Raw genomic sequence first — 12083 nt, 5'->3', positions numbered from 1 at the left:
TGCTGCACTGGAGTTTCAGCTGTGAAATCTGAAACCAGAAACTTGTGATTTCGAGGTGAGTGTGACCAACTGAGCCACAGCTTTTACCTGAGTCTCAATCCTTCTACCAACAGTTTCTCTCTATTGGGTATGTCACGACCCCTCATGATTGTGAACACCTCTATCAAATCTCCTCTCTAAGGAGAACAACCCCAGCTTCTCCAATCTAACCACATAACTGAAATCCTAACCACACGTTGCAGAAAGGAATTTTTCCTCAAGTTCCTTCTGGTTTTGTGAGTCTCTTTAAATCTGTAACCTTCGTTATGGACCGTTCAGCAGTTAGAAACAGTTCCTCAGTATTTACTCCACCTCAAACCTTCAAGGAAGCTCTGCAAAGTAACTGAAAATCAAGTTGTCAGAAGTGGGATTTAAACACATGCCTCCAGTGAAAGCTGCAACCTGAACAGAGAAGCTGAAACCGCTCAGTCACCTCAACTGTTCAGACCTTTTTGACCTCGTCATCACTTCTGTACTTTGAAAGGTTCACTCAGTTCAGGAACTTGTTCAATGTTGCTGGAATGCTCAGTGTATGGGGATGTTTGTCCTGGGCTGTGGAATCTTGCATCCCTGTAATGGACATTAACCCACTGATTGAATCTGTATTCACTGCTTTCCGCTGGTGCTGGGTAATTGCAGAGTGTGGGGCTGGAATGTTGCTGCTTGTCCCGGCCTCACTCACTCTGGGAAAGAGTGAATAATTGATGCGTCTGTTTCTGTATCTGAAATGTGACTTCGATCTGCTGTTATTAACCGAGGCAGCGCTGCAGAAGGATACGTTAATAATCTCTCACTAATCAACTGCAAACAGTCAGAATGTGTAACTTTGAGCAGCGCATTCTGCACCGTCAGGGCTGGAAAGTTGAGGGAGGGAGAGACACTGTCAGTATCTGAGTGTATACAGCACTGTACAGAGAAAGAGCCAATATACCGGGGCTGAGACACAGTGCATCTTTTCACATTTAATCACAATAATATTCGGAGTCAGGAACTGAAAAGGATGAAAAACCAAATAACAAGAGCAACAGTAAGAAAACCAAGTAATTCTAGATTAGCTGATAAGCTTTCACTGTGTTACCTGGTAGTCTACTGTTTTATAATTAATGCTCTCTCCACTGTGGCCAGGGAATGATTTCTTCTCAAGGGCTGAATATTAACAAAACTTCTTGGAATTTAAAATCTTTCAAAATTAATTCCATGGAGCTAATGGGGAAAAGTCAAATAACTGCATCAATTATAGGAGAGCTGGTTGGTGATGACGTGGATGTGTCTGCAGTGTGCAGGACCAGACTGTTTCTATAGATTCACAATGAATGTTCCATCTTTATTTATAACAGTAAAACTGATCGTGGACAATGGCTATTCTGGTTGCAGCAACCTGAAGATTTAACTCATTGACACCCTACTTTAGGGGAATCGAGAAAGCACAACACCCAGCTCTGTCAGTTAGTGTGCTTATTTATTAACCCACAATTTGTTGGTTCAAGCACTTAAAAGGATGAGGCTTTATTAACTTAAACTCTTCTACATCTGCTATATTACTCTTGCTGTTGATTCTTCAAAGATAAGGTTAATCAAGACTTTCTTTGTGAAATCCATGCTGACTGTGTTTTATTATATTTTCATTTTCATATGTATTTTCTACTTTTGGGGATTACAGGATATTATCATTTTTTATTGATTTTATTTTTATTTATTGCAGTTATTGCCCATCCCTAATTCCCTGGAGAAGGTAGTGGTGAGCTGCCTTCTTGAACCACTACAGTCGATGTGGTGCTGTTAGGAAGGGAGTTCCAGGATTTTGACCCAGCCACAGTGAAGGAACGGTGATATAGTTCCAATTCCAGGATGGTGTGTGGCTCAGAGGGGAACTTGCAGGTGGTGGTGTTCCCATGCATCTGCTGCCCTTGTCCTTCAAGGAGGTAGAAGTCACGGGTTTGGAAGGTGCTGTGGAAGGAGGCTTGCTGCGTTGCTGCAGTGCATCTTGTGGATGGTACACGCTGTGTGTTGGTGATAGAGAGAGTGAATATAGTGAATGAGGCGCCAATCAAGTGGGCTGCTTTGTCCTGGATGACGTTGAGCTTCTTAAGTGTTGTTGGAGCTGCACCCATCCAGGCAATGGAGAGTATTGCATCACACTCCTGACTTGTGCCTTGTAGATAGGGGACAGGCTTTGGGGAGTCAGGAGGCGAGTTACTTGCCGCAGGATTCCTAGTGTCTGACCTGCTCTTGTAGCCATGATATTTATATGGCTACTGCAGTTCAGTTTCTGGTCAATGGTAACCCCCAGGATGTTGATAGTGGGAGATTCAGCAAACGTAATGCTGTTGAATGTCAAGGGGAGATGGTTAGATTCTCTCTTGTTTCAGAAGGTCATTGCCTGGGACTTGCGTGACTCGAATGTGAAATATCCTTATTGTAGGGTATTGTATTGTACTGTACAGTGACTACACTTGGAAAGTCCTTCATTGACTGTAAAAGGCTTTACAAAGTCCTGTGGTCGTGAACTGCATGTGTTGCTTTTTCCATTGTTATCAGTGTCATTTTGATCAAAAGATAGGTTTCGTGAGCACAAGGTTTAAATCAATGTTGATTCAAATAATGTAAAAGCATCTATATTCTTGCACTATACTTAATAATCACCATCTTCCTATCCTTACAGAGTACAATGTTTTTGACCCTGAAATTGATTCCACAATCTCAGTCCCTCAGACAATTTCAGCCCAGTTCTGATGAAAGATCACAGATCTGAAACGTTAACTCTGTTTCTCTCTCCACAGATGCTATCAGACCTGCTGAGTATTTCCAGCATTTTCAAGAGTCTCGATTTAATGAATAGGAAACTTGTTTCAGATCAGATTGGGAGACAGTGTGATACCACTCCATCGTACTCGTGTCTGAGATTCTGAGGACAGGTGACTGTTAGTGGAAGACATCATTAATTGAATGTACCTAGCAACAGCTCAGACCAATTATTATTTTACAAGGTGGTTTGATGGCCATCCAGGGGTTAAAAGTAGGGATTTTGTAAGGTTTCAGTGTGCAGGAACACGACAAGACCTCAGGGGTAAAGGCTCAGATCATCGACCAAGTTCTCCACCTGATGAGGGATCTAGACTGGACTAAGAGGACCGTGACACTCTGAGACCAAGCTCGACCAGTCCACACACCTGCAAGAGCTGTAAAGTTATATTCCCCAAGTTTGTTCAAGATAATTTTACTTCCAATTATTAAGTACTATTTTACTCTCAATAAAAGTTCTGGACTTATTAATCAAGTATCCTGTTGCTTTAATTGGTTAAAGTCATGCCCAAAGAGATTGTCCTCAATAGACTTTCCAGAACTGAAAGATAAGTCTGCAAGGATTGCTAATTTTACAGCCCAGTTTAAAAAGAGAGATAAACCCAGGAACTACAGACCAGATCGTCTAATGTCAGTGGTGGGGAAACTTTTAGAGACAATTATCCAGGAGAAAATTAACTGGCACTTGGTCGAACATGGGCTAATAAATGACAACCAGAACAGATTGGTTAACAGAAGATTGTGTATGAATTAATTAATGAATTAATTTCTTTGATGAAGTTTCACAGAGAGTTGACCAGGGTGGTGAGGTTGATGGTGTATGTCTGCACTTCAAAATTGTGTTTGAAAAAGTACCATAAAATAGACTTGTGAAAAAAATTTGAGCAGATGGGATTAAAGAGGCAGTGGCAGCGTGGATACAAAATTGGCTGAGAGACGGAAAGCATAAAGTAGGGTGATTCAGAATGGAGGGACTAACACAGTAATGTCACTGTTGTTGCAGTGTGTGCAGTGTCTGACCCTGAGCTGTCCAAGGGAGGGGGCGGTTTGTGATTTTCCTGTGGGGTGTATTATCATCAGGGGATCTCTCTGAGCTGTCACAGGGATGGGGCAGTGTGTGATATCCTTGTGCATGTCATGCAGGCCCACTGGCGTGTGGTTCCATCCTGATGCCAAAGGACAGAGCCCTATCTATGGGCAAAAAGTCTCACTTCCCTGTGGGTGTCTTGAGAGAGAAGAAGGCTTAGGGAGTAAACCTGGACAGTAAATCCGGAGTGGAGTCCCGTAGGCGGTTACCTGTTACTTATCAGGTAGTTTTCCAGCAACTCCTACAGCAGAGCTGGTACCAAACAGTACTGTTTTTTCCTTTCCTTTGGACAATACTAGCAATGCTGATAGGGGGTCCTGATGCTCAGTGTCTCCATACTATTTGCCCAGGCCTGTGCCCTGGAGAGGACACTCCAGCTTCGTGGTTACACATTAGCAAAACATGGGAAGAAACAGTTACCGATTATAAGCTCTCACTCAATTGGTGTAGAGTATGAGCACCAGGGGTTACTTTTGACAGTGGGAGAGATCATCGCGTCTCATTGGATAACTACCACCTACTCCAAGCTGTGCAGCCCCCAGTCAGTTAGGTGCTGTCCTGCCACGACCTACTTGCTTCAATGGGTGCTTGCAGCTTAGAGAGATATCTCTCAACTGGCGGATTGATAATCTATGCACCAGGCAAGACAAACTCAACAAAGAAGACACCAGTGCTTCGCATCACAAGCTGGAATGTAAGGACCATGTGTCCTGACCTTAATGACAACCTTCTGCAGGTTGATGACACACACAAGACAGCTGTGATTGACAAGGAACTCACAAGGCTCAATGTGGACATTGCTGTGCTGCAAGAAACTAGACTCATTCAAAGTGGATCCCTCAAAGAGAAACACTACACCTTCTTCAGGCAGGGGAAAGCCCAAGAGGCAACTCGCGGGTTTCACAGTAAAAAACACGCTGCTTGCAATGAGTGAACCCCCCACAGTAGGCTCAGAGAGACTTCTTATCCTTCACTTGTCAACAAGCGCGGGCCCAGTTAATCTCATGTGCATCTATGTCCCGACACTCACCTCCACCCCAGATGTCAAGGATCAATTCCATGAGACACTTGACGCTGCCATCAGTAGAATTCCCAGCACCGAGGGACTGTATCTTCTCGGGGATTTCAATGCAAGCTTGGGTACTGACTACAGCTTGGCCAATGAGCATAGGGCACCAGGGGATTAGCAAGATGAACAAAAATGGACAGAGGTTTCTGGAGCTATGCTGTCAACATGGACTCTGTGTGATGAACAGCTACTTCCAGGTCAAGCTGTGCCACAAGGTGTCCTGGAGACGTCCGAGATCACGCCACTGGCACCAGCTAGACCTTATCATCACTAGACGTACCAGCCTCAGCAGTATCCTCATCACACGCAGCTATCACAGCGCTGACTGTGACACTGACCACTCCCTGGTGTGTAACAAGGTCAGGCTTCAGCCAAGAAAGCTTCATCCATCCAAGAAGAAAGGTCGTTCTCGGATCAACACTAGCCGAACCACTGACCCAGAAAGGACCCAGGAGTTCCTCAACATCCTCGATCAGGCTCTTTCAGAAAACACCCAAGGCCTCAGTGCGGTGTCAAAGTGGAATCATCTGCACGCCACCATCTATAACTCTGCACTCGCTGTGTATAGGAAAAGAGATGGGAGGAATGCGGACTGGTTTGAGGTTTATTGGACTGAAATGGAGTCAGTTACTGTAACTAAGAAGAGAGCCCTCATGAACTACAAACAAGTCCCCAGCAAACAAACTCTAGATGCTCTCAGAGCTGCCAGAAACAAGTCTCTGCAGACTGCTCGGCACTGCACCAATCAATACTGGTTAAAACTCTGCAACAGCATACAATCTGCCGCTGAATCTGGGGGATGCTAGAGGGACATATGAAGGAATTCAACACACCAAGGTTCCTTAGACAGCACCTTCCATACCCGCAACCTCTACCAACAAGAAGGACAAGGGCAGCAAATTCATGGGAACACCACCACCTGCAAGTTCCCCTCCAAGCCACACACTATCGTGACTTGGAACGATATCACCTTTCCTTCACTGTTGCTGGGTCAAAATCCTGGAACTCCCTTCCTAACAGCACTGTGGGTGTACCTACCTCACACAGACTGCAGCGGTTCAAGAAGGCAGCTCACCACCACATTCTCAAGGGAAATGAGGGATGGGCAATAAATGCTGGCTTAGCCAGTGATGACCACATCACATGAATGAATTAAAAAAAAATTATGAAAGCAACGGGCCCAGCAGTAACTGAATCAGCACCTTTGAAGACAAAGACAGGGACGATCATCACTGAACCTAACAAGCAGATGGAAAGGTGAGTGGAGCATTACCTTGAACTCTGCATAACGGAGAACATTGTCATTGAAGTAGCTCTCAGCACCATTCCAGACTTCCCTGTCATGGAGGAGTTGGACAGTGACCCCACCATAGGAGAGCTCAACAAGGCCATTGACCGTCTTGCCAGTGGTAAAGCCCTGGGAAATGATGGTATTCCACCTGGAATCATCAAAAGTGGAAAGGCAGCTCTGCTGCAGCATCTCCATGAACTTCTGTGTCTCTGTTGGAAGGGGAGATCTGCGCCTCTAAACATGTGTGATGCAAACATTGTCACCTTGAACAACAATAAGGGGGAATCGCAGTGACTGCAGCAATTAGCGAGGCATCTGCTTGCTAAGTATTGTGGGGAAGGGCTTTGCTCACATTGCTCTGACCAGATTGCAGACCCTGACATCACACATCTATCCTGAGTCTCAGTGCAGCTTCAGAGCTGGTAGATCGACAGTCGACATGATTTTCTCACTTCGGCAGTTACAGGAGAAGTACTGTGAACAGGACAGAACACTCTACATTGTCTTTACAGACATCACCAAGGCCTTCGATCTTGTTAGCAGAGACAGACTCTTCAAACTGCTGTGGAAACTAGGCTGCCCTCCTGAACTCTTGGGCGTCATCTCTTCCTTCCACGAGAACATGCACAGTTCCGTCAGTTGAAATGGAGCAACATCAGACACTTTCACGATCAGCAGTGGGATAAAACAGGGCTGTGTCCTGGTGACAACTCTCTTCAGAACGTAGGAGGAGGCAGTTTAACCTGTCGAGCCTGATCTGTCATTCAATTAAATCCTTGCTGATCATCTACCTCAACACCACTTTCCCGCGCTCTCCCCATATCCCTTGATGTCATGAGTATCAAGATTTCTATCAATTTCTGTCCTGAACATGCTCAATGATTGAACTTTCACAAACCCCTGGGGTTGAGAATTCCAAAGATTCACCACCCTCTGAGTGAAGAAATTCCACCCTATCTCAGTTTTAAGTGGCCTTTTTAATGAAACTTTAAGGAATACAAGCCCAGTTTCCTCAGAAGACAATCCCACCATCCCAGGGATTAGTCTGGTGACCCTCCGTTGCACTCCCTCTGTAGCAAGTATATCCTTCCTTAGATAAGGAAACCAAAACTGTACACAATACTCCAGCACGATCTCACCAAGGCTCTATACAATTGCAGCAAGACATCTTTATTCCTGCACTCATGACCCCTCGTGTTAAGGCCAACATACCATTTGCCTTCCTAATTGATTGCTGCACCTGCATGCGAGCTTTTAGTGTCTCATGAACAAGGACACCCAGGTCCCTTTGGACATCAACACTTCCCAACCTCTCACCATTTAAGAAATATTCTGTCTTTCTGTTTATTCTACCAAAGTGAATAACTTCACACTTATTCACATTATATTCCATCTGTCATTTCATTCACTTATCCTGTCCAAGTCCCCTGGAAGCCTCCTTGTAACCTCCTCACACTCACATCCTTTACAATTGGCATATTCTTCTCCATGCTGCTATTTTAAACTTTCAGTGACTCAGATGGGGGTGTCCACCTGCATACCAGAGCTGATGACAAGCTGTTCATCTTGGCAAGACCGCGGGCCAAGACCAAAATGAGTCAGTTCTTGGTCTGTGAGTTGCTGTTTGCTGATGACGCTGTGCTGACATCCCATAATGAAGTTCATTAACAGCAGCTTGTATATCGGTTCTCCCTGGCCTGCAAGGAGTTTGGACTGACGATCAGCATCAGGAAGATCAAAGTTATGAGCCAGGACGTAGAGACTCCACCTTCCATCAACATCGACAGGCTCACTTTGGAGGTTGTCAACAGCTTCACATACCTTGGATCAACAATCACCAGCAATCTGTCCCTTGATACTGAAATCAGCACCAGGATTGTCAATGCTGCAGCTGTCATGTCAAAGTTGAGAAGACGAGTGTGAACCGACAGCAAACTGATCGAAAATACAAAACCCCACGTGTAACAGGCTTGTGTTCTCAGCACCCTCCTTCATAGTAGAGAAGCATCAACAACTTATGCAAGCCAAGAAAAACAGCTGAACAGCTTCCACCTCCACTGTCTCAGATGGATATTGGGCATTTCCTGGCAGGACAGAGTGCCGAATGCAGAAGTACACCAGCGTGCAGGGATCTGCAGCATGTTTGCCCTCTTGAGTCAGCAGTGACTCTGTGGACTGGGTCATGTGTGCTGAATGGATGACGGTCGCTTTGCCAAAGACACGCTCTTTGGTGAGCTTGCTATCAGCACGAGACCAACAGGTCACCTACGTCTGTGATACAAGGACATCTGCAAAGCGAGATCTCAAGCTGACTGGGATTGGAGTCGATGCATGGGAAGTCCTTCCTGCTGACTGGAATTCCTGGAGAAAGGCATTCAGGAAGACCATGGGAAAAGCAGAGGACAAAAGAAATGACCAGATGGTGGGAAAGAGAGCTCAGAGGAAGGAAAAATTATCAGTCGACCTCGGGCCAATGATATTCATCTGTACCAGCTGCGGAAGGGATTGTCACTCACGAGTCATCCTCTACAGCCACAACAAACGATGTTTCACACAGAAGTGACGTACACCCCGGGTGTAGCCCATCGTCTTCCGAGACAGACGGTTGCCTATTACAATTACAACTACAGCTACAACTACAAGAGCGAGTCAGAGGCTGGGAACACTGCCGTGAAGAACTCAGCTCTTGACTCGCCAAAGCCTGCCCACTATCTACAAGGCCTTCCTCTGATTTCAATTGCACATGCATTTGTGATCTGGCTCTGTAGCTTAGTTGGTTAAAGCACCTGTCTAGTAAACAGAAGATCCTGGGTTCAACTCCCAGCAGAGCCTTATTTCACAGTCACAACATGCTTGAAAAGTTTCATTATCAACATTGACATCTGTGTCTTGTGAACTTCAATTCAAAATACTTAATGAATTTCAATCACATACAAAAACAGCCTTTGTGAAGGATATGAGTTTGGAATGGCTGTTCCTCCTTGTCCAGAATTTCAGTGCTGATACATCAAAGGTAGCTTCTTTGACATAAATTTGTTCACAGTTACATTCAACCTGGAAAACAGCTTGATATTAATCTCTCTGAAGGAGAGTGTTTGTGTCATTATGTGTTGCTTTTAACCGAGACTGGGACATGACGCAAGTGGGAGGGTTTATCTGAGGTTTGGAATATTTGTCAGTCAGGAACAAGAAAAATCAAAGGAACCAAATAAGAAAACCGATGTCTCATGTGGTTACCGAGAAACGGTGAGAAGATATTAAACTTTGTTGTATTTAATACAACTGTGTGAACTTTGATCTTTGCGGCCTTTTATAAACAGTATTTGAAGGGTCTCAGTAAAAATGTTCAGTGTTGATGAGAGTGGGGTCTGGGTGAGCAGCTGCTTAATGTGACGGGGTCAGGACTGGATGCAGGAAGTTCTCTGACAGTCTCTCTCTGATGGGTTGAGTTGATTTTCAACTGGCAGCTGTTGCTGTTTTGATAATTCAAGTTCCCTCCACTGATTTTTTTGGACAGACAGTGCAGTATGAGGATGTAAAGGGTTAATGCTGAAGACAGTGGGATTAACCCCTCCCACAATCAGAGTGATGATGTAACAGTCACATGAGATGAGGTTTGGGAGGAGAGAGCAGCACCAAGGATGCCAGTTTCGGAGGCTTGATGAGTGTGTATATAGTATTGTGTAAATTAGAAAAGAGTTCTTAGTTCTTTCAGCAGGAAATGTGTCCAGAAAATATCACGAAACTCACAATTTTATTATTCAGGAGTTGGAACACAGGGATATTAACTCCAAGTGACAGTAGTGGTTTCATTTAACAAAAGAAAAGGAGAGAATATTATTGCTCATTGATTGAAATCCCCCAGTGAGGAGACAGTTAAACAGGTGATCTGTTGGGGCATCCTTCGATCCAAGGTTTCGGCAGCATTTAATCTCCCTTTTTGGTGAAACTCCGTTTTTTGCATCTTTTTTTAATCCAGCTTTGATGGACCAGTGAAAAAACTGAAAAAAGTGAACAGATCCATCCTTTCTTTTCTTCCTTCTTCCCATCAGTTTCTCTTTTCTGTCCCAATTTAATCTGCTGTTTTACCCATTCCAATCATAATTCAACATTCCAATCAAATCTATTTGTTATTCCACAGTGTCTCTCCATGTGTTTTATTCTGTTGTATTCTCTCACAGTCTGTTTGATGATCAATTTTACATCTCACTCTCTGTTCTGGTGAAGATCAGAAGCAGTGTTATCTGTTTGCAACACCCGACAAGTCGGCCTGAGGCTGTGCCTCATCGATAATGTGGAGTTAGGAACATCGGAACATAGGTGCAGGAGTCGGCCATTCAGCCCATCGAGCCTGCCCCACCATTCAATCTGATCATGGCTGATCATCCACTTCAATGCCCTTTTCCCCACACTTTCCTCATATTCCCTTATGTCATTTGTATTTAGAAATCTATCAATCTCTGCTTTAAACATACTCAATGACTGAGCTTCCACAGCCCTCTGGGGTACAGAATTCCAAAGATTCACAACCCTCTGAGTAACAACATTTCTCCTCATCTCTGTCCCAAGTGGCTTGCCCCTTATTTTGAAATTGCGTCCCCTGGTTCTCGACTCCCCAACCAGGGGAAACATCTTAGCTGCATCTACCCTGACTGTCCTTTAAATATTTTGTAGGTTTCAATGAGATCACCTCTCATTCTTCAAAACTCTACATAATAGAGCCCCAGTTTCCCCAATCTCTCTACATAGGACAGTCGCACCATCCCAGGAACAAGTCTGATGAACCTTCTTTGCACTCTATCTATGGCAATAATATCCTTCCTAAGGCAAGGGGACAAAAACTGCACACAGTACTCCAAGTACAGTCTAACCAAGGTTCTATACAATTGAAGCAAGAATTCACTACTCCTGTACTCAAATTCTCTTGCGATAAAGGCTAACATACTATTAGCCTTCCTAATTGCTTGCTGCACCTGCATGTTAGCTGTCAGTGACTTATTGATATGGACACCCAGGTCTCCCTTATACTCTATACCTCAGTTAATAAAGGAAAGGACCTGCTGAACCACCTTATTGACCTGTACTGCTACTTCAGGGATCTGTGGACATTCACTCCAACGTCCCTCACTTCCTCTACATCATTCAGTGTTCTCCCATTAATTGTGTATTCCTTTGCCTTTTTTGACGCCGGCTCTCGCTGTTCCCTGTTCTCCGAGTGAACTCTTGCTCCCTCTCTCTCCTGGGCTCTTTATGCTCCACTCTGCTCTCACTGTTTCCCGCTCTCTTAATGTATCAATATTTGTTTGCCTTGTGTTTAATTTAAAATATGGATTAACTGTATTTTACAGTTGTAGGTTTTATTTGGTAATCCTGTGCAAGTTGTGGATTGGTATTCAATATTCAGCTCTGTGAAAACGATTGTGAATGAAAATATAACTTTCAATCTTATACATGGGCTGGTCTGCAAGCTCCAAGTCCTTCATTTTGTAGTAATGGCTTGATACTGTATCTTTCAGTCTTAATCTCTGTGGGATTTTTGAACTGGTATGTAATGCATAACTTGGTCTAACGTTCTGATGTACATTATTGGGATTCATAGGATCATTGGAAATCGGGGCATTAGGCCATTCAGCCCATCGAGCCTGCTCCAACATTCAAACAGATCGTGACTGATCATCTACCTCTACGCCATTTTTCTCTGCCATCTCCATATCCCTTGATCTTGTTAGTATTTAGAAATCTATCGATTTATGTCTTGAATATGTTCAATGATTGATCTTCCACAGCCCTCTGGG

The 12083-nt window shown here is 44.2% G+C and overlaps 1 protein-coding gene and 1 non-coding gene across 2 annotated transcripts in view; one reads left to right on the top strand and one right to left on the bottom strand.

Annotated features, from left to right (window-relative positions):
• LOC137364572 (histone H2A-like) overlaps nucleotides 1-12083 on the bottom strand; it is a 185839-nt gene that overhangs the window by 19976 nt on the left and 153780 nt on the right. The window lies entirely within an intron of this gene.
• On the top strand, nucleotides 9047-9120 carry trnat-agu (transfer RNA threonine (anticodon AGU)). Its single transcript has one exon. It is a non-coding gene; the product is annotated as a tRNA-Thr (tRNA).

This window comes from Heterodontus francisci, unplaced genomic scaffold (assembly GCF_036365525.1).
Source record: "Heterodontus francisci isolate sHetFra1 unplaced genomic scaffold, sHetFra1.hap1 HAP1_SCAFFOLD_174, whole genome shotgun sequence".
NCBI lineage: Eukaryota > Metazoa > Chordata > Chondrichthyes > Heterodontiformes > Heterodontidae > Heterodontus > Heterodontus francisci.
This window is presented reverse-complemented; position numbering and strand designations above follow the sequence as displayed.